The sequence below is a fragment of the Archocentrus centrarchus genome, chromosome 15 (genome assembly GCF_007364275.1).
Source record: "Archocentrus centrarchus isolate MPI-CPG fArcCen1 chromosome 15, fArcCen1, whole genome shotgun sequence".
In the NCBI taxonomy this organism is placed as follows: Eukaryota; Metazoa; Chordata; class Actinopteri; order Cichliformes; family Cichlidae; genus Archocentrus; species Archocentrus centrarchus.
This window is the reverse complement of record NC_044360.1, coordinates 14,067,791-14,091,117: the sequence shown is the minus strand read 5'-3', so window position 1 is coordinate 14,091,117 and position 23,327 is coordinate 14,067,791. Positions and strand designations below refer to the sequence as shown.

At 38.2% G+C, this 23,327-nt stretch overlaps 1 pseudogene; it reads right to left on the bottom strand.

The window, feature by feature from the left end:
* The window catches only part of LOC115793035 (VPS10 domain-containing receptor SorCS1-like), a 53,088-nt pseudogene that overhangs the window by 6,545 nt on the left and 23,216 nt on the right, over nt 1–23,327 (bottom strand).

Here is a 23,327-nt window from a genome sequence, read left to right as displayed (position 1 = left end):
CATATGCAAAATCAGGAGGTTGGAGGTTCTGTGAAACAAAGAGTGTAAATGGGAATAAAGATATTGACTGGATAGGGGTATACTCAAAAAATGAGAAAGCACATGAGGAGAAAGTATTGAGCAGCTATAGAAAGAATGCACCTGAAGAAGCGATATTACTATGTAGACACTATAGGAACTAACAATGAGCCTATATAGAACACATTCCTCTTATTCACTGTGTTTTCACTTGATGGACTGCACCAGAGTTTGTGCATGTTTTAGCCCAATTACCACAAAAAAAATGCACAGTCCTCATTACTGCTGACCTTTTCCAAGGCATAACATCACATTTTTCCTCGCCAGTTGCATCCATTCATTTCACAATGGTATGAAAATACATTTTCAGAGACTTTAAACTTGGCTGACTTCAGTAATCCATCACAATGAGCATCATGTCTGCATTAATTTTGTCAGAGTTAACCTTAATGTTAGGTGGTGATGGAGTACAGACTTTCCAAGTCAAGCTGCACTTAAAACTGTGTTACTACACAACGATAATGTAACTCTGACAAAAATAAAAGCAGACATAATGCTCATTTGGATGTATTGCCTTGCCCAAACAAGTTTCAAGTTCTCTCTAAGTTGTTGATTGGAATTGGGGGGGGGGGGGGGGGGGGGGTTAAAGACTAATAAAGAAAAGCATAAAATAATTGGATAATAATTAGGTAGCCTGTTGTAGAACAGACTATATCTGTCGAAAGAATAAAAGAAAAAAGAAATGAAAAAAAAAGGAACCAGGAAATAATAGTCAGTAGTCAAAGAGAGGGGAGTCTGTGCAAATACAAGTTAATTTCAGGGCACACATACTTCCAGTAATTCCAGTACTGTGGACCAACAGAGAGAAAGTGAGGTTAAGATGTAACGCTCTCTTTAAAACATCTCTCGATACAAATAACCAAGGACTCCAAAAACAGCTTGACGCGCCGTATCAATCGGAAATTGGAGAAAGGATCTTAGATAATTAAGGATGATTGCAGCAGTATATGAGAAACTGAAATTTATACAAAGAGCTTCTCGGGGGGAAAAAAAAAAAATCAATGCTGAAGGCAGCGTGATAAAAAGTGGCAGACTACTTTCATTTTGGCTTAAGACTATGGTATGAGCAATATGTAGGAAAAAATTACTATGTTCTGTGTAGCTGCAAAACAAGATATAACCCTCTGGTGAGAGGAACGTTACAAGATATGTTTTTAATGCAATAAAGCTTAATCTGATCGTGTTTTATGACACTATGAGGGAAAGGAGGTATTGTCCTGAGATATTCTCTCCAGAGATGGTCTCTTTACTTCTCAGCATTTTTTTGTTTTCCTTCTTGCGGATAACAGAAAACCACAGTGTACCATCAAGGGCCATTAAAATGATTTGATGAGACAGTACCTGATCCAGGTGTGCCCACTTTTCATCCATGGCTCGGTCTCTTGGCCTCTTCTCAGGTACAATGAAAATCTCTGCTGTAGTTGGTAACCCTGGAAGCACCGTGACCAGGAGCTGATCCTCACTGATTCCAGTGACCTTTCATAATAACAACAAAACCTTGTTAAAAAGGCTTTTCATTTAAAACAGTTTGAGGTGATCGTCTGCACTCCGGCTCTGAAATATGATCCTTGGGGGGTCATCTGTATTAACGAGTAAATTCTTTCTGCTTTCTGCTTCATATATCGTTTGTCTAAGTACCAGTCACTGTCGAGATATAATGCACGGATCAAGTTAAACATGCAAGTTCAATTTGACAGTCTTTGGTAAAGGCCAGAGCTTTTAGTGCATTTATGCCGTAACCAGAGGTCTGCTGTCAGTTTCTTGGTGCAAACTGTGGTAATATCTGACAAGACAGAAGGTCAAAGTGAATGTTTCATACTGAGGGCTACTGTAGGATATATATAGAGCTCAGTATCCAGGTCTTTTACATAACCTGCTGCTTTTATGACATCCCCACAGTGTCTGGAAGAGAAAACCAGGCACGCTTAACCACAGTTAGGCTCCCTTTACTAGAGGTTAAGGTGTTCTTTCACCAGCATTGCTTTCCTCACAGAGCAAAAGGCAAGTGTCATAGCAGCACATTTACTGCCCTTTAGTGCTTTGACATGTTCAGTTGAAAGCTTGCACTGGTAATAATGATTTTGGGTGATGTGCTATGTCAGTCTGCAGAGCGTAACTGCTAATTACACAGCTACTGAGGTTAAAGACACTGCCGCTATTGGAGTGAAACACTTGACAAGATCACATGCATACATTACAAATGCAGCGTAACCAAAAACTTAAGTGTTATCAGCTCACTAGACAGTGACCTGAGTTTTTTTTTTTCCTTTCATGCCACTGTAAAGCTGCTAATTGCCAGAATCTAAATGAGATTTCTAGAGTTTATTCCTTTATTTATTTCTAGGGTTTATTCCTGCTCATGTTAAATCCTTTATAACACCAGCAGGTGAAGAACTGACCTGAACTATGCAGTTTTTCACAACTCTGGCGATGTCCTCTCTCCACTCAGGCACCCCGGGGTTCAGCTCGTCCAGATTAGATGAAAATGCCAAAATGTGTGAGCGGAAATAATCTGAAATATAGACAGAAATCTTCTTACTTCATGATAAAAAAAATCTCTATGTAATTATCCACTTCACATACTTCAAATAACCCTTATACTGATTGGCAAAAGTGCAGTTTCTTGCATATATTTCTTGGTCCAGTGACCTTCTAATTTCATTCTGGAATCCGTAGTTTATTAGTGTGCATGCATCATTAGCTGTAGCTAAATCCTCGACTTCGTTTATTAAGTGCTACAAGAAAAGACAGTTGGAGCTCCAGTGATAAAATATATAGATTGTAGTATTGGCAGAATGTAAAATGAACTGCCTCACACTGGAGATCTGCTACAGCGCTGAGTTCATTTGATTTAAATAGAAGCTCCAGGATTTCACAAAAGCAGATATTTTCATGAAAATTGGCATCTTTGTAAAAAATAAGATAAGGAAACAATTTAAATCAGAAACAAAGGAAATTGTAGTTCTTATAGATCTTTATCTGTGTACAGGTTCTGCCCTCGTTGTCTATTACATGTGTTTTTTCAGTGGTTATGGTTCAGGTATTAGTGGTGCAGTGGTTAGCACTGCTGCTTAGCAAGAAGGTCCTGGGTTTGAGTCCACTGCATGTTTTCCTTGTGCCTGTGTGAGTTCTCTCCAGGCACTCATCCTCCCACAGCCCAAAGACACACATGTTAGGTTAACTGGAAATCCTAAAATTAGCCATATGTGTGAATATGAATGTGAATGTGAATGCTCTGCCTCTGTGTGTTCGCCCTGCGATAGACTGCTGGCCTGTCCAGGGTATACCGTGCCTTCTACCCTAATACAGCTGGAATAAGCTCCAGCCCTTACCTGGATAGGCAGAAGAAAATGCATGACTGCTTAATGGTTATCGATGGCTTTTTTAAGTTAAGGGATGGGCCTTGTGTGTGTGCTAGTTCCATATCTTGTATGTCTACATTAAATATCTGTATCTTAATTGAGGAAGATTTTTTTTTTAAACTTTAAGAAAGAGTTACTGGCATGTTAACTTAATGCATAAATGCAAATTTAAGTTATTACCCAATTGCAACTTTGCAAATTAGCATCAAAAAATTAATGAACTTTAAAGATAAGCTTCGAGTTGGATCTTGGAAACACTATACCATAATGTTCCATTTTTCTGGTGCTTACAGTCACATCTCATGTTCCATATTAGATTTTTCACATGAACAAAACCGTGGTTACTTAACTAAACAATTTCTACTGTGACTCAGCAAGCATCCTTCACTCATGAATGCTGTGAGACATGGCTGAAAGAAGCATCGCTGAACCCTTTTTCACTATCAGAAGCCATAAAGGTTTCAAGTTGTTCACTCTCAACTTAAAGAGGCAAGACAAATTCTACTTAGTGAATTACTAACTGGCTACTTAAGTGCATTAAGAGAAGAAAATGATGGTAACATAAAAAAAAAAAAAAAGACATACCATAAACTGCCACCCTCTTTTGATCCTGATGGACGGTGTTGCCCACTGAAGCCTGAACAGTAACAATGTGAGTTCCCTCCTTGGAGAAAGTGAAGGAGATTGCTCCATTGAGGGTCACAACAGGCTAAAAAGGCAGAGAGGCATGAGATGAGATGAAACTATCTACTATCTATCACGCTGCTCAGTAAACAGGCAGCATGGTGTAGGAGAAAGTATGGCTTACCTCTGTTTTGTTATCAAACCACCAGTAATAAGTGACTGTTCCCACATCACTGGGCTGGAGCACTGTGGTGAGGTTCACTGCTTTGTTCTTGATGACCACTGACGGAGCAGAGAGCTGGACCTGCTCGAGTTGACCTTTAGAGAGAAAATACATAAACTCCAAAGTCATACCTTTTGTTAAAATGCGGGTAAAAATAATGCTTTCACGGTGCTCAAAATTTCAACAGAAGCCATGTATTTAATCACACGGCATTCTGGCAATGACAGCGGCGGCCTAGAACACAATAACAGACAGTATGGAAGCTGAATGCGCTTTAAGAGTGGTTTGACAAGTGTCTGCAGATGTTTTTATGTTTTTGCGCCTGTGAAAGTGCCACTATTGGAATCTGTTATAATGAGGTAAATTCAGGGTGACCAGTGGTGCTCTTTTCTGTCAACAAGGAGACAACAAACAGCTGTCTTTTACACCTACACAGGATGAATGATGCTCAAAGCTGTGGCAGGAGATTTTTTTTTCCATGAAGTCTTACTTTAATGAGCCGACGTGAACTCAAAGAAGGCTTGCGAGTGCATTTTCAAACCACCTTTTCATTCTAAAGGTTCAAAAGTCGAAGTGTTTTGATCTATTTGGAGGCTGGTGCATGTTGTGGTCTACTGTTAGTTACATTATATATGTGTTTATTCCAGCTCCATATTTTTATTCTTGGGCTCAGCTTTGCATGATTGTGATTTCGAAATAATCCTTATTTATCTTATACTGGGCCTTGGTGCAGCCTTTCAAGCTGTTTTAGCTTCCTTTAAGCCAACTTTCTTCTGAATCACCCCATTAACAGAAGGTTTGAACAGCAGGTGGGTGGGGTGTCTGTGTATACAGAGCTAAAGATGTATGCTCGAGATAACCATATTAAAGATATCTGCTCTCACTGACATCATACATAGCCAAGATTACAAAAAAAACCCATGAACTTTGGCCATGTGTAATATGAGCATCCACCAGCATGACAGACAAACAGAAGATTCAAACTGCAGTCTGTGCTTTAATTACCCCCTTATAAATTCCCCTTACTTTGTGGAAGTGCATTGTGATATTATGTGATTTTGTATGCTTGAGCAGCAGCTTATAAGAGACGACTTTTTTCCACTCACAGGAGACATGGAGGTACAGTACGACCCTGTCAAAGCCCAGGGCATTGCTTGCTGTAGCAGAAACTTGGTAGATGCCAACTTTACTGTAGACATGCCTGACCCCGTCATCGATGGAGCTTATATTCACATATGATATAGCAGTTCCGTCGCCAAAGTCCACTGTTATACTTGTCATGGAACCAAGACCCTTGGAAAAGGAAAGAAAATACTGTCACTCACACTACAACCTCGGTTGTTTGTCAGTGTCCTTGCTGACACACAACTGTGTGCATTTTCTGTGATAGCTACCAGAATGAGGTCATGTCGTAAATCATGTCACTGCATATTTATTTGATGTGCTGCTGCTTAAGCCTCTGTGATATGTTCATGACAGCATCTTGATATACAGTATAGTGTACAAGCATGCACCCTATTATGTACACTATTGTTTTTCTTGTTTGTTTTTTTTTTTTATTAAGTAAGTCAGCACCTCTTCCAGAAACACCAAGAAGGTGACGTTCCTTCCCAGCGTTGCTACCAGCGTCCCCTCGCTGGTGAAGAGCTGGAGGCCCTTGGGAGCCCAGCTGGGACACTTTTGTCGTCTGGGGCTGTACTTCAACAAACTTCCCTCGGTGCAGTTGTTAGACAAAGCTCTGCGATATCTGCAATTTGTTAAAGAGAAGAGAATTTCTAAAATAAAAGCCAGCCAGGCACTAACTGAGCATAAAAACAGACACAGAACACATTTATAAAAGGGAAACAACAGTCTGGCATATTCTACAGCTCTATCAGATGAGCTTAATTAGTTCTTCATGAACAAAGGTGTTACAAATGTAAACTGGTCTGAAATTGGATATTTATTACTATTATGCATATGTTTGCTGGTTTATACTTGTTTAATTACTAGTTTTTAAGCAGCATGTGATACGATGCTCAGGGTGGTGGGAGGTGTGTCCTATGCAGCTGGCTTATTTTCACTGATAGTTCATTAGTGGCAATAAATATTATCAAGGTCAGTCTCATTTTTCTATTTCAGGTTCTATCTTTGTAATTGCCCAAACTCAGCAAACATCTCTTTCAAACATGTTTTTCATCTGCTTTTAGATTTTTAAATATACATAGTATCCAAACTACTATTTTCACAGAGTAGCAGGTCATGAATGCTAATCTAAAAGCAACTGAAAGCATTTGTGCGTCTACTGCTTTCTGTTTCTCATGTCAGTCCAATCTGCTGTGAAAACCATCACCAAGTGCTTGCTCATAGGGGATAGTCTTATCTCTCTATTGTAGGGTCTTCACAATATAATATATATACATACATATATACACACACATACTTACATACACACACACAAACACACACACACACACACACACACACTGTTGTGAACTACTGTTATACAAATAAAACTAAATTAAATCAAAAACATATTGAAGAAATGTAGAAGTGTACCCTGTGGTGTTGAGGAAGCTGTCCCCTGTGATGCAGTCTCTAGATGTTGCTGAAGGAATGAACCAGAAAGCTGGAGCACAGCTTCCATCACTCTGCCTCTCAAACCCATAGTCACTGTTTTGGTATTTCAGTAGGGAAAAAGACACAGAAGGGTATTATCAAGGTGATTGATCATTTATTTATATAAATTAAAAAAAAAAAAAATCAGTGATTCCATGTATCCTTCAAACAGAAATGTTCTTGGCTAGAAAAAAGTTGCCACAGCACAGCAGCCATTTGAGGTTTGGCGGGGGTTTTTGTATCAAACTTCTAAGGTGGCAAAAGCATTGTTTGTGCTAACACGCATACAATTATTGTACCTCTGCAAAGTTAGACTGATCTGTCATATTTCTTTCATCATGATCAGGGAAACACTCTCTGAGGAGCCAGAAGTCTTCTAGTAATAAAGTGGTGTTAAGCTTGTGTTATATTAGTCGGTGTTGCTCAATCAGCACCGGTGAGATGAGAAAGATAAAAGAAAGGATGAGACAGACTGAAGTGATAAACAAGTATCGAAGCAATACTTGTTAGACGTACAGAAGTAGCTAATAATAGAGTCTAGAGTGAACCATTACTGTTATTCATTATGGAAATCTATTCAAGGGCACTTGAATCATGCAGCAATGAACCTGCTTTCATGTGATTGCGAAGGCTGGGCTCCAACATTTTTTTGTTATCTTGATGCGATCGTGGACTGTAACGGTTTTTAAGTTCATTAAAGAAAGTATTTCAAGTTCTGTGGGTTTAATATGCATGAACACAGAACACTGTCAATTATATGGTGAACATATATGGTCATTTTTTACACTTTGGCCATACTGTGATACATATTATCAGAAATATGTGTTTGGGTAACCCTTTGTGGCAAAAGTAACTTCATGAATTTTAAGGCATATTGATAATAAATCAACTGCACAATAAACACTATACTCTGAAAAGTATTCGCTCGTCTGCCTTCACACACACATAGGAACTTGAGTGACATCCCATTCTTAATCCATAGGGTTTAATATGATGTCAGCCCAGCCTTTGCTATAACAGCTTCAACTCTGGAAAGGCTTTTCACAAGGTTTAGGAGTGTGTTTATGGGAATTTTTGACCATTCTTCCAGAAGTGCATTTGTGAGGTCAGACACTGATGTTGGATGAGAAGGCCTGGCTCACAGTCTCCGTGCTAATTCATCCCAAAGGTATTCTGTTGGGTTGACATGAGGACTCCGTGCAGGCCAGTCAAGTTCTTCCACACCAAACTTGCTCATTCATGTCTTTATGGGCCTTGCTTTGCGCACTGATGCACAGTGATATTAGAAAAGGAAGGGGCAATCCCCAAACTGTTCCTGCAAAGTTGGGAGCATGCACAGGTGGCATCCTATCACGGTACCATGCTGGAATTCATTGAGCTCCTGAGAGTGACCCATTCTTTCACAAATGTTTGTAGAAGCAGTCTGCATGCCTAGGTGCTTGGTTTTATACACCTGTGGCCATGGAAGTGATTGGAACAACTGAATTCAATTATTTGGATGGGTGAGTGAATACTTTTGGCAATATAGTGCATCAAGAACCAGAAAATTGTGTGTTTATGAAACTTTTTTGTTACCAAGTTACGTCCTAAATTTAACAAAACATGACTGAAATAGCAATAACAAGTTGTGAATTATAAAATAGAGCTCTTCAAATACTCTTCTTGCTGTGCCTTAGGTTTACTTCACAGACTCTGCCTCTGGAGATTGATAAAGTGTTGTGCATTGGATTTAATGAAGTGAAAAGAGTATAGCTGCAGAGAAGGGAACTCACCACTCAAAATCTGCCTCTGTGCACAGGCAGGAATCTGACATCTGGGAAATATATTGATCTCTGGCCTTGACACATCGAACGTTTGCTCTCAGTTTTTGGAAAATTCTCTTCATTCCCATGATGCACACTTCACCCTGTGATTAATAATGCATCATAAACATTTCAGAAATTCTTTTTTTGTTTCTTTTTACCATCTTGCTTTTATTGTGCAACTAAATCAAAGTGATTCTCTTGGCTTTAATCAACGACTGAATCTTCATGATCATCAGTCAAATAACGGGAGGACCGCCTTACCTCGTTGTGCAACTGCCATGTCAGATAGTTCTCAGATGTGCAGCGCTGCTGGAAAATGGACCGGAAGTCGATCTTGACAAGTTGCCACTCAGATCGATGACTGAAGTGACCAAATATTCTATGAAAAAAAAAAAGGGAAAAGAAATTGGTATGTAGGGCAGATTTAAGATGAAATATGTGAAAAAAACACTAACTCCTCTAATAATAATACACTGACTCTAATCTATATTCTGCAGTGGGAGAGAAACCCCTCTTCTACATCTCGGGCTGATGAAACCCAAAACCCATATTAAATAAACTCAGTAATATTTGTGGACGCTTCTAAGTCTTCATCTGGGTAAAATATAATTAGCCAGTGCAGTAAAATATAATTAGCCAGTGTCTTTATGGTTCCCTCAAATCTTACGTCATTATAAGGGTGTCCTCTCCAGGCTCCCCCAGCACCCCATCAACATAGAGCGGAGAGGAGGTGAAGCTATATTTGTCCCAGTTTCTGCCCTCATCAAAACTCAGCCTGGGGGAGAGAACAATGGTTGGATCACAGGCAGACCAGCCACAAATAGAGCTGAATTCTGTAAGTAGAGCCTCAGCAGGAAAGCAATCTCCCCCCCTTGTTTTGAAGATGGAATACAGTCTCTAAAAAGATGTGGTGCATCCTTAGAGAGCCTTACCAAATGTGTCTAATTGGCAGAGGTGTGTGTCGGATGGCCACCAGAGATCCTCCTTGATTCAGGAAAAACACGCTGTACTCTTCCTGAAAAACCTGCAGACACAATCAGCTCCGCTTCATAACGCCAGAGAAAAATTCAAGTCCACACAAAGTATAAGCCTGTGCAAACATACGAGAATGCCTGTTCACACCTATACAACAACAGAATTTTTTTTTTTAAAAAGTAGGAACACACAAGCGTCTCAACAGTGTGAATAAACAAAAGGATCAAGCCAGGGTTGCTCTCTTTGTTTTTTTGTAGTTTTAAGCCAAAGGCAAAAGTCTGAATGCTCCTTTTGTTTTATTTATTTTAAAGATCAGATGTACACAAGACTGGCTGTCAAACTTATTGCCTTTGTTTTGTTTTGGGGGGTTTTTGAAACTGTGACGGCAGCAACAACAGCTGAAAAATGAGGAATAAAAGTTGACAATGAAAGCTCAGATTCCCTGTTTTGTTCTCTTGTTCTTTATTCTGATAATAGCTCGCTAAAGTCACATGTTGCTATACTTTTGTTCCACATTATATTGAGTGAATGTTTAAAGGGAAGATAGCGTTTATCGCTGTTTTGTTGAACAGATATAAAGGCTTAAAAGAAAAACAAAATTACAGTCAATGAAGTAATGCTTTCAGAAATTACTGCCTGTCAAGATGCAGTCATGTACTAATGTCACAAAATGTACCCATAGCCCTAATCTAACAGTTAATGTAATGTACCTCTCTCCACGTGTTCCCAGCATCAGATGTGATGAAGATACTGACATTAGCACTGGTCAGGTCAGGTCCAACCACTCCTGAATACAAAAGATTTTTAATCTGAATTATTTTAAGCATGTCACGTTTTCAGATCCGACCGTTAATTCAGAAGCAACACAAAAGTGCTTTTGTTCCTCTAAAGAACATGCAACAGATGTGCGGGAAAGACAGATTTCCTTTTATATTCAAAACTGTTGTCAGCTACGAAAGAAAATGCTGGAATCGGATCTGAAAAAGCAGATCTTACTGTGTGCTGTGATCAAAAAGCAACATTAAGGCAGAGCGTGAACAACACTATGGATTTACAAATCAACGTGCAAATCAAATAATCGTCTCACCTGAAGCTATTATAACTCCTGGAGCTGAGTCTTTGCTGACAATGTTTCCCGAGGTGTACGGGTTCTCCGATACATGGAGGTGCAGGTGCAACGAACAGTATGGCTGCAAAACACGGAGGACATTAATTTGCTGAAGGTAAAATGAAACATTAATACAGATCTGCTTCATGGACAGCAGATGATGTGAAGATTTGATTGCCATATATGTTAGTAACCCAAATATATTTGGGTTGTAGTATGTTATGATAAAAGATAACAAGAATAATAAAAAAATATATATATTACAATAACTACGAGAAAGAAATATTAGTTGCAGCTGTAACCCAGTCAAATCAATGCTAATGAAGGAATATGATTCCCGGCTTATGCTATATCACATACTGAGTAATACTTAATAAATATGGTTAGACTTATTACATATCCCAGAATAGTGGAAGATGGCTACAGTTCCACATTTTAGACTGGATAGATGCAGCAGCAGAGATAAATCTCTTCTGAGTGAATGTGTGGTAGATTAAAAAGCAGTTTGTGGGACCTTTTTGGATTAAGTGCCTCTTTAGCTTTAATTTATGGCTTAGACTCTCCTCTATATAAAAAAATTTTTTTAATTTAATACTTTAATTTCTTGTTGACTAAGTCTGCCACTTTTGTTTGTTCTCCTTATCTATTTTGATTTGTCTTTACCCACCATGGTGGAATGTGAAATAATGTGAAGCTTTGCTTGCCAAAATGTACCTATTTTTTCCTTTAAAAAAAAAAAAAAACACAAAAGGAAAGGAGAAAAGAAAGGGACAAAATACACTAACATGCTGCATTTCAGCACATAAACAAAATATCAAAAAAGCTGTGATCCAACACGCTACACAAAGGGATATAGTATAGTCTGGGTTTCAAAGAAAGCTGGGATGCTGTGCAAGATGTAAATAAAAACAGAATCCAGTGATTTTCAAACAATTTAATCCCCACATGTTTAAAACTAGAACTTCATCAACATCATCTACATAATATTATCAGGTGATTTAGAGAATCTGAGACTCAAGGGATAACTCAAAGAAAATAATTAAAAGAGTGAAATCCAATGCATGACATAAGGAGCCCTTTGCTGTTAGTGTACATAAATACAAGTTAAAACTTTACCTTACAAAGAAAAATACATAAAATCAATATCTAGAATATGCCTGGTCCCAAACCCATTAAGCCTGGGCTGATGTTGAAAAGTGTTCTGTGATCTAATGTTACGTTAAATTGTAAAATTCTTTCCATTTTAAATTCTTTTAAATTCTTTTTGAAAATTATGGAAGTCACAAGCAACAAGGGGTTGCTTGTTAAGGAGCAACTGCAAAGGAAGCAACTAGCAACGGCATGGCAACCAGAAACCATTGAATGTCAACGACATTCAGCAACTTTAAGCAACAATGGGTGAAATAAAGACTGGCAACCTGAAGTGGGCAGGTCTCTCAACTTCAAAGTGATTGTTTGAAGCAACGACTGTTAACAGTCATATGAGGGGGTCACTTAGGCAACTGGAGCCTTGAATGTCCACCAGCATCCAACTGTCTGCAACATAGCAATGTGCAACAAACAAATTGCTTCCTGTGTGGAAGCCCCTTTATGCACCCTCATTAATGAAAGGCGTTCCACTAGGTCCTTCCTCCTTGAAGTATACTATCTTAAGATTGGCCAGCTTCTGGAAGCCTGAAGAGGGGCAGCACCTAGTGCTTGTGACCATCATCTGATCCTTTTGCTGCTGTAAAGGTTTGATTGAAAATGTTGGCCTTTAAATCCATTGGTACATGTTCCAAAAAAAAAAAAGAAAAACTTTCTACATGCTACTGTTAATATGTGACATGGAAAACAGAAAAATATCAGGAAACAACAAACATAAGGCAGCAAGTAAAATGACTTGCTGTTGCTGCACTGTGGGTTATTTTTATGCTAGAGTACATAAAATACTACTCACTGGGGGCATAGCGTTCTAAAACCTAGGCTGAATTTACAAAATTTACTCATGTCCCAGTTCCATCATCCAGTGTGTCACTGCCACTACTGTTCACATCATATTACATCAATAATGTAAGTCTCTATAGGACATAGACACATTGTAAAATTCAGTACTGTACTTCAGTGCAAAACTGTAATGTCTAAAGGCAATTAATGTAAAGACTGACCTGAAAGTGCATCACAGTAATTGACTTTTTCATTCATGATTTTAGATTCCCCAGCCGCCATTCCCTCACAGACTTGTACAGTTGTTGCACGCTGCTGTTTAAGTAGTGCTGCAGTAATACTCTCTTGAGAGAGTGTGTACATTCATGTTTGACTTCATCTAGGTGCTGTGCCCAGAAGTGATCACCACAGAAAATGAATGAAAACTATTCAAAACATGTGATCATAGGATCACATTTACATATGTTTGAATATGACGCAAAATAAGAAAAAATATCATATGTTCCCTTTACATATTACCTTTAAAGTATTTGATACTATATGAACAAATACTCAAAGGTAAACTCAATCATTGTAATGGGTCTCTTCACTTGCTGCCATACACAGACCTGTGTTGCTATGACACATATTTATCAGCAGACTTTGACCATGGTCTAGGATGATTCACTGCAGTATTTTTGCAAGCAGATAATGGAAATCCAAATAACCAAATGTATCTCTTGTCAGTGGCCCACTTACTTGTTCACAATAGACCTTGTTTCCTTGGAGATCCGTTGCTGGAGCCTGAAGAAGACGCCAGTCTCTACCCTTGTTGTATGTGATATAAGTTTTCACTTGGTTCTCGACAACTTTATTTGACAGGAACACCCCTTTAATCCCAGCAACCTGAGAACATGAGAGAAGGAGAGCAGTGGGGGGAAAAATAACAAAAAGGGAGGAAAAAAAAATAACCGTAAATTATTCAAACTTAAGTAAAGCTGAAGACCTAGTTTGGGGAGGAAGAGATGTCTGAAAGTGATAGTTTTTTTCTGACATGGAACACTATTTTGGACCATCTGTAGGACTCTGCAAAATCAAAACAACATATGGCACAGCCCTGAGATATGTCTTCTTCTTTGTATTTATGTGCACAGAGATGCAGACTCTCACCTGCAGCTATCACTTGCGCTCATATTTCTCTTCCATTTCTACAAATCTTTGTCAAAGTATGAATGACCGTTTCATATCGTCTGCTGGTCACTACAGCTAAGTGTTTCTGGTCAGAAAGCAGCATAACCACTGCTGATGGCTATTTTCTTTTCTTTTTTTTTGCTTTGAATGTGATGCTTTTACTGCTGGCTAAGGATGAGGATAATCTAGGCTGATGCATACATGTGCATCTGCTGCAACCTCATAGTAGATCTGTCAGCACAGATATAATATGTTCAGGGCACTAGTTAAAGCCAGTATTCTGCACTGTGACTATGCACTGTAAGTGACAGTGTTTTCTAAATGTGTGTATCAATGATCCTTTATCTAATGACTGAACCTGTTAAATGTTTTCTTGTGCAACTGTAATGTTGCACGAAAATGATGATAAAGCAGCCATAAAGTAGATATGAGAGAGACATTTAGATCCTGCAGAATGAATGCAGTGTAGCATCTGTTTCATTATGGGAGGGGCATCTAAAACATCTCAGTGCACTTAGGGAAAACACAGCAGAAAATCCACAAGAACTCTTAGGAAAGTTTTGGGCTGTCTGTTGGTACTTTACTTGTCAGAGTCTGTTTTATTACACAAGAAAGGTCCCAAACCAGTGATTTAACTTTGGATGGTACTCTTAGAGACACAGTGTCTCTGATGGCTTTCCCCGTGTTACCTTCAGAGTCCTCATATAGTCAGAGGGTAGGAAAATAGTTTAAGTATATGTCTGCAATCAGATTACTTTTTAATACAATTTTTTTAATATTCATAATACTGAATAATTGCTGCATTTCTAAGAAGCAAATCTAATTTGAGAATTCTTTGATTTGATAGCAAAAACATAAGCAGAAAATATGATAAATATATGAAATATATGACTAGGATAAGTTACAAAACCAAGTCACTGCCCTGATTTTACAAAACCATGTAGTCAGATGAAAGCACCACCCCTGCAGCAGAGTCACTGCCTACCTCATAGAGGTCTATCATTATATTTCCCTCTGGACCTCGACTGCTCACAACGTCTTCCAGCATCAGGGTGAAGAATAGCCCTCTGGACTCAGACATGTACAAGTTGTAGGAGTCATTCTGGTGCCAGTCCTGAATTGCTGCCACCACCTGGTTATCATCTGTGCTGATTATCTGCAAGTCCTAAATATATAGAAATCATCAGCGGATGCCTTTGTGTGGATTAGTCAACTACTCAAGTGCCAATATGCTTCTTAAGAACTCACTTAAAGAACAAATACGTGTAAATCTGCTTAGCGGTGCACATACACACTCATCACCAAGCTAACAATTTGTCACTTCTTGACATTGCTCACTCAGGATGTGTAGCAATTAGTCCTCAGGCATTTCATGCTATGACCTAAAAATGAAGCAAAGCTCTTAATTTTACTGGATCTCTTATCCAGCACGGTGCACAAGATGTATCCTTCCCAAGAAAATGGTCACAGAATACACGGCAGGATGGATAGATTTATTGAAACAACACTGTTGGAACTAAATCTCTCCTGTTGTTCTAACACAGTCTCTCAAACTGCTGAGCCGTCCTGCTGTGCTGGCAGTAAGTGGAAGTCAGTGCGTTTTTGTGCAGATGCTAAATTGACATTTTCTGCTTCAGAACATTTTTGGGGAGCTCTTGGGATGTGCTGGATTCATTTTTTTAAAATAAATATAATTTAAGTAAAGTAGATATAGATGAGAGAACTGAAAATTAGCACATGGATATTAACTAAAAAAGAGACATAATTATGCAATCCTGTATCAGTTTTCAAGAGATTAAAGCATGGAAAACAATTTAATGAATGTGTCAGGAAATATCACACGTTACTGGAGACAAAAATCAACCCATAAAAACCTTACAATGAGTAAAACAAAATATCCTGGAGGAATAAATGTTTTACAGTTAAATTAATGTTGCTTGTTCTTCTGAATATGCTCATCTCAAACACCGCATGCTTTCCAGTTATCTTACCTTTGGCAGCGTGTACTTGGGAAGCTTCATCGGGTAGAAAGCATTTCGTTTATAGGACACATAACGGACAGACTGGCCACCTACTGGCACCTACAAAAGCAAAATAGAGTGCATCGCATCTATAGTAAACATCCATAAACATAAATGAAGACATTAATTGCACAAAGGTTGGGTCAAATAATTTATACCACCATCAAAACTCTAGCTTTGTTGCTAATTAGGATGTTGTGCATGATGGCAGAGTGGAGTTGTAGTAATAGACCACACTGTGATTTAATTTTTACTCCATCCATTCACAGGATAATGGCCCCTTTTAGTTAATGAAAAACATGACTGTACATTAAGACAAGACTGAATGCATTGGTTTTGCAGCATTTAATTCTCTTTTAATGAAACCAGACCCCACAATAAAAACCCACCTGGATAAAAACGTATTCATCCTGAACCACAAGGGAATTAGGGATGATGAACCCAGGAAAAGGCTTGCTCTTGTTTCCATCAGAGCAATTCTGAAGTTTACAGGTTATGTACTGTGACCCTGTGGTAAGCAAGAAATTAGTGCTAAAAAGACAACAAAAACATGGGAACAAACAACCTTCTGTAGCCCTCAATCAAGGCTTAGCAGTGGTTATGCTCATGGCTTTAAGTGAACTGTAGAGGCAAAATTTTGGAAGCCAATATTCTTACTAATAGATGAAGTCGAGAGAGCTGTCCCAGTTTGTTAACATCAGCCAAATGAAGTACTCTCTACAGAGATAGGGCATTAACACACTAGGCCTTATGGAAGTGCCCCCCTTTCTGTGTCATGGCCAAGAAAGTCAAGCCGAGTGAGCCAAGTCACAGCCCAGCCCTTCAAAAATGAAGAGCTCGACTGTATGAAGACTCTTCATGTATCCAAATGGGAAGAAGAATTTTAGCACCAACAACACTTTCTCTTTCTTTCTTTCTTTCTTTCTTTCTTTCTTTCTTTCTTTCTTTCTTTCTTTCTTTCTTTCTTTCTTTCTTTCAAGTTTAGGGATTTAAAAAAAAAAAATTGCTGCTAAACTAAACTGTGCTAAATGTATTTTTCTGTGTTGCCCAGGTAACATGTTGTTATGACTCACGCCCATCAGAGACGCTGATCTCCAGATGAATCATTCCTTGTTCTTTGTCCAAGCCCAGTCTGGACCTGTAACATTATGACAAACATTACTTTTTGTTTTATGACCAGTGTCTGTCCCATGACCCTGAAGTGGATAATTAAGAAAATGGATGGATGGACCACTGTCAGATTCACATTTTAAAAAAAAGCAAAAAAAAAAAAAAAGCCTCGTTTATCTTTTTCTCCTAAACAGATATTATAGGTACAAACTGCCTAAAAGCCCACTTTCCTCTGATGTGCAAGCTTTGCTGAAGCCTCTGCATGAAAAAGGTGATATTAACTCTGAGCTCAATGAACCCATCTTTCCTAAAAGAATACTGTGTTCAGACTGGCCAGCTTTCAGGTGCCTGTAGAGCGTTAACATCCTTTGCTTGTGAGCACTGCCTCCTCCTGTTCCCGGTAGGATATCCCAAAAGCAAAGTACAAACCTAGTGAGTAACACAAATGTTTTGTTCTTGATTAGAAATGGCAGTTTCTCAAATCCATTCGTACATGTCTGAATTTAGTCTGGTATATAAAAAGCTCTGCAGCAACAAAGATTACAGCAGGGCATCTATGTTTTGGTAACAGATTGGGTACACTAATTACCTGCCTATTACATGATATAATGCTGGAGTTTCAATCACAAGCCATTTATTAACATGTCTAGATTTTTTTTTTTTTTAATCTGTGATATGCTTACATCATCTCCATGAACATGCAGTAAAAATAATTTTCCTGTAATGTTCATATTGATGGATTTTTTATGCTGTCAATTCTAGTATTCAGATTTGATTCTGGCTCAGTAGGTTTGCAACCTCCAGGCCTGAAAAAGCTAAGTGTTAAAAATCAGCAGAGGCCACTTGAAGCTTGGTCCAAAGATGAGTCACAGACTCCCATAGTAAAATGGCCATCTTAAAGCAATAAAAGCCATGTTTACAGCCTGGCTAGAAGAAATACATAATAAATACTTTTTGCCCTTATAGACTGTTTCCTCCTTTATAACAAATGTATCGTTGATCTTTATTACTCATCCTTCTGGACACTGGTACTGTAAGGCTTCAAGGCTGGCTGCTTTGAGTGATGTGTGTTGATGCAGGCTGCTGAACACAATATCTGTCTGCTTGGCCTCAATTCTGCTAATTCAAGCCCTCCGCTGTGTGTTGCTGGTGTCTTTGGGCACATTTTAATGAAATTATCTGACTAATATTATGGCTTGCGGTGTGGTACAGCCTGTCCAAGAAATTTGTGCTTCAGTTTTGACGAGTTAAATTCTGGTATTTTGTTAGTCTGCTACACTAATTAACAGGTATGTATGCCTGTCCAGTGGACCTGTAAAGGTTATGGATGCAGTTTTCTAACCATGCAAGCACACATTAGCAGAACTAATTTTGTGTTTGGCTCTTCCAAATTTGGTCACTCCAGGCTCCAAAATCTAACATGGCAGTGGCCAGAATGAGGCTTTAAAATACGGAGTACAGAAAACAATTAGTACCAGTCAAAAGGTTGGACACCTTCTCATTCAGTGTTTTTATTTTATTTATTTTTTTTCCTACATTGTAAATTAATACTGAAGTCATCCAGACTATGAAGAAACACATAAAGGAATCATGTAGTAAAACATAAATTGTTAAACCAAAATATGTCTTAGATTTCAGATTCTTCAAAGTAGGCGCTTTTGCTTTGATTTTCTTCACTTAGTTGAGTAGTTCTTGCCACAATATTGATTAGAACATTACTCAAATAGGGCTATGCACTGTGTAACAACTGTACCTCTTCAACACAACTGATGGTCTCAAACACATTAAGAGGGCAAGAAATGCAAGAAATTAACTCTTGACAGGCACAGCTGTTAACTGAAAGCCATTCTCATAAAGCTGACTGAGAAAATGCCAAGATGTGCAAAGCTGTCATCTAAGCAAGAGGTGCCTACTTAGAAGAATCTAAAATATAAAACATGTTCTAGTTTGTTTAATACTTTTTTGTTTATTAAATAATCCCAAAGGTATTTTTTCATAGTTCGGATGACTTTAGCATTAATCTACAATGCAGACACTTTTTAAATAATGAAACCACTGAATTAGAAGGTGTGTCCAAACTTTTGACTGGTACTGTATGTATCTCCACACTGCCAAGCAGATGTGCTATTGCTCAAAAGCACCTGGAGCTGCTCTTTACCAGGCTTTATCATGTTGGCCAATCAGGACACAGCAGGCTTTTTGAGATGGGGGACTTAAAGAGCCCAGAACTAATAGCAGTTTTTTTTCAAGCAGAAACCCAACTGAAGGGCTGTATGGTGTTAGAATGAGATAAATTTACTTTACTTTTTTTAACTGTAAGTGCTGCAAAGCTACTCTAATAGAGACCCAGAATAAAAAATAAAGCATTATACTGTATGCCCCCCTTAATTGAATATAACAGAATAGAAAGCTTTTGTCATCAAACATGGAGTATGACAAAAACTCCACAGTTCTTTATAAAAACTAAAGAAGATTAAAAAAAATACTGTAAAACCAGTATGTATATGCTACAAAGACCAGGAGTATAACTATCAAAGAAAGCAAGGACTTACAGGGGCATAAATAAATGTAACAAATATACAAAATATACCAAATATTAAGAGTTTGTACCAGATGTTATATTGAATGTACTAATATAGCACAGGGTTGAGGGAAATATAAATAAATATGCCAGATGTTCACAGTAAACAGTGGTCTGTGAATGGTCAAACACTGAGCAGTGCGCTGTGACCAGTGAGGTAGTCAGAAGTGAGTAGTGAATCAGTGAAGCCTTGCTGTGTATTATTGTGTAGTGTTCAAGAGTCTGATGGCCCAGGGGTAAGAACTGTTCCTCAGCTTGTTCGTCCTGCCTTTGTGGGACCCGAGTCTCTTCCCTGATGGCAGCAGGTTGAACAGGAGGGTGAGAAGGGTCTGCCAAGATTTTCTTTGCTCTGCTGATGCAGCAAGAGCAGGCAATGTTCTCCAGGCAGGGCAGGGGGCAGCCGATGATCTTTTCAGCAGTCCTAGTGACCCTCTTCAGAGCCCTCCTGTCTGCAGCAGAGCAGGCAGTGAACCAGACAGACACGCAGTACATCACCACTGGCTCTATGGTGGCCTGGTAGAAAGACACTTGCAGCTTCTTCTCCAGGTGGTTCCTCTGCAGGACTCGCAGGAAGTGGAGTCTCTGCTGGGCCTTTTTTACCAGTGCTGCTGTGTTGGCAGGCCAGGTGAGATCCTCAGAAATGTGGGTCCCTAGGGACTTGAATGAGGCTACTATCTCTACACACACTCTGTTGATGGAGTGGAGTGGAGCATGGTCCCCTCTCTGCCCCCTGAAGTTAATGCTTTGGTCTTAGTGGTGTTCAGCCCCAGGTTTTTTTTGATGCACCACACCGCCAGCTCCTGTATTTCCTCCCTGTAGGCTGATTTATCTCCAACAGTGATCAGGCCGACCACTGTGGTCTCGTTGGTGAACTTGTGTGATAAGTTGTGGTTACAAGTATTAAACAGTTAATCATATATTGTAAATCCAAAAATCAAGAAGTTGTTACATTGATATTGTAGTATTTTTATTGTTGGTGCCAGTGCTAATTAGTTGCCATGTATCTTAATAGTTACCCTGCCTGGAGGGTATTGTTTTTGGTATCTTTGTTTATTAACAAAACTGCAGCAATTCGTATGAAAGATGGCCAGTGACCCCTAGATCACGTGATTAAACTATTGTCATAATTGGGTCAAGGTAAAAAAAACAAAAAAACCCTGCAGACACCCAGGCATGTCCATATGACATAGATTTAAGTCAACATAGCAGCAGTCTATGTCTAAAGTGTGGACTTCAAACTATATACCAGCTTTTAAATTGTGTTGAGAGAACAAGTAAAACCAGAGTTATGATCAATAATTTACACCATGCTGTTTCCTGTATGTTGTCCTCATGTGTTTAGTGCAGGAAGAAACGGTAAAAACTGGATATTTGCTAGCAGAAAGTGCTGCAAGCAAATACACTCACAAAAAAAAAAAAAAAAAACACCACATCAAACAATCAAAAAGTAATATGACAATGTGTGGAATTTAGTTGCTGAGCAACAGGTGAAAGTTGTGAGAGTGATAAATTTGTGCCATAATTTGTGTGGCAACTGATTGTGCTATAAATAATTCTACAAAAAAAAATAAATAAATCCTGAGGCATTGCCTGCATTTTAATGTAAATAGGTGTTTATAATTTTGTTGTGTGCAAAATTTGTGCATATGTTTTTAAAATTGGTTTATATTATATTTGCATTTTAAATTCTAAAAGTATTTTGTTAAACATATTTGTAGTTGTCACAGTAAAAAAAAAAAAAAATTCTACTCAGATTTTATGTTTTTTGTGTGATTTTAGGTCCAATGTGTTAATACAGTATGTCAAAATGAAAAAAAAAAAAACTGTATAACCTTAGAAAATTATGGGCATGGACAACAGGATCTCTGTGTTATCTCTGTGATTCAGTGTTTGGAGAGTGACATGCTTGTGAGACAGACAATGTTCAAATCAGCTAAAATGTCTGCTGGGGGTGGGGTTTGCATCTTTTTTCCATAAACTGTCTGAATACCGCAAATACTCACTCAGAAATAACTTATTTATACATAAATATAATTTTACTGACTTGCGTACATTTGCAAAGGATTCAAAGTTAGTTGAACTTAAAGAAAAGGCAGAATATTGTTCTTTGTGTAACAAATTTCTTCTTTTTTTTAATCCCTTTAATCATCTTATGTTGCCTAAAATTATTTTGGGAATTCAAAAAGCATTGGATACATTTGAATCAAGCGAAGCCTTGTACATAATTAAGCTGTAATAGAAACAAAGGAAATTGAGAAAAATGCTAATTAAGTGCATTGCACTCACAGTAATTGATGGTTTTTTGGGTCTTAGAAGTCCAATATTTGTTTTAGATTAGTTGGTTTTCATATATAATTTTATTTAGTCATGAGAAATAAGAAAAGCTGCAGTGATGTTTGCTGCTTTATTGTTCAGGAGCAATAACATAGCAACCATAACCATAGACACGAACCCGATGGTCATTCGACCTGCACCATTTGTTATCTGTAAAGTGTACTTAACCATTTTATTCACTTTTACCAGAAATTCTTCATGATAGCAGTTAAGTATAGAGTGACTGGGGTGGCCACTTCTTTATTAATAGCAGCTGTTGTGACAGAAGATGGGTTTGTTCTAATTTTCCATACTGTGTCTGAACTACAATATAAAAAGCTCCAATCCTGCTTCCCTCAGCACTCTGTAATTGCCTCACAGCTCCATCTCTTTTAATGGACTTTCTGTCAAATACTTCATCCAATTCTATCAGTGAACAGCAGCCCTTGCTCTTAAATAACCCCCTGCAATGTTACACTATGTTCTCCAATAACCAACGCCTGTTGAGGGTGCCTTTTAAAAGATTGGTAACATTTTACAGCAAGGGTGCAAGACCTATCAAGAATTCATACACGGCTTTGTGCATGAGAAAAACATTTGATTAAAATCTTTGATTAAAACCTTTTGAACTATAAGTAACATACCTGAATTAACAGTATCTCATGCAATGCAAGAACAATACAGTAATTAATGCAACAACTAAGGCATTTCAGTCATCAAGATTAATGGGTTATCAATCATGTTAATGTCTTCTTCATAGTCAGGTGTGCAGTTGATGGGATGAGCTAAATAAAAAAACAGAAGCAATGGCATTGAGTGATTTCTGTTAATACAAAGCAGGTGATTAATAGCAGCAGAAAATAAATTGCATTTAACTTTTTATGTCAATATGCTTATTCGTGTATGCATTTATGAATGCATGGTATGTGCTACCACATGCTTTTTGTTAAGTTGGGCAGTGCACAATGTTACATTGGGTGAAATATTTTCTGGCATATTTGGATTTGTATCTTTCCTCAAAGACAAAAGAATGTGGGCACACGTTTGAACACTGCAAATTAGATTTTTGATTAATCCTTTGGCAACACTCGCTGTTTCAGATGATGGCAAAAAAAAAAAAAAAAAAAGAAATCAAACATGTCTTTAACTGTGAAATGTTGCATTGATGCGTCTGTGTTAGTGAGGTGAATTCTTTGTTTGCTATTTATTTTTTAAAAACAAACTGCTGTTATGTGTGATGCTCCAGATTCTCAGAGCAAATTGTTTGTGGTGTGTGAGGAAAGACCATCTGCTGATGTCTTGTAAAAACCTAAATTATGAACACATTCTCTAATAAAGAACAACTATATTATATTTTGCTAGAAAATGTGGAAATAGCTGCAGCTATTTATTGAAACATACAGGGAACTACAGTTTATAAGGGAAACTGCATG